The sequence below is a fragment of the Cherax quadricarinatus genome, chromosome 39, assembly GCF_038502225.1.
Source record: "Cherax quadricarinatus isolate ZL_2023a chromosome 39, ASM3850222v1, whole genome shotgun sequence".
Lineage (NCBI taxonomy): Eukaryota > Metazoa > Arthropoda > Malacostraca > Decapoda > Parastacidae > Cherax > Cherax quadricarinatus.
In genome coordinates, this window is record NC_091330.1 from 2,523,209 (window position 1) to 2,523,686 (window position 478).

Below are 478 nucleotides of genomic sequence, written 5' to 3' on the forward strand. Positions count from 1 at the left end.
TAATACAGACAAGCACAATGTCTACCTACCTACCTACCTTGTGTTGCAGATGTTTGAGCGAAGCACATTAAAATATCCACACCATATTAATTCTCAAGAGTATCTATCGATCCATATGAATAAAATAACAATAAATGCTAGTGTGGAAATTAACTCCAGAACTTGCTGGAATATATTAAAGTGTTGGGAAAAAGTTATCCGTGTATACATGTAATGGTTTACATAATATTTTAAAATAATAACGTACCAAGTGCTGGGGAGAGAAGTGGGAAGGGAAGGTGGGGGGGGGGTAATTTTTTAAAGGTGCGGCAGGGTAAGCCAGTGGAAGGCCTCCGTCAGTTGACCAAGAGCTCCAGCTGCGGATCATCGTATGACTTAAGACCAGCGTCAGGAACCACTCGTCCTTGGTCTCAATATTACTATGGATAAATGCAGTATATCATGATTTTTTACTTATTCAACGTTTTCACTCGTCTGG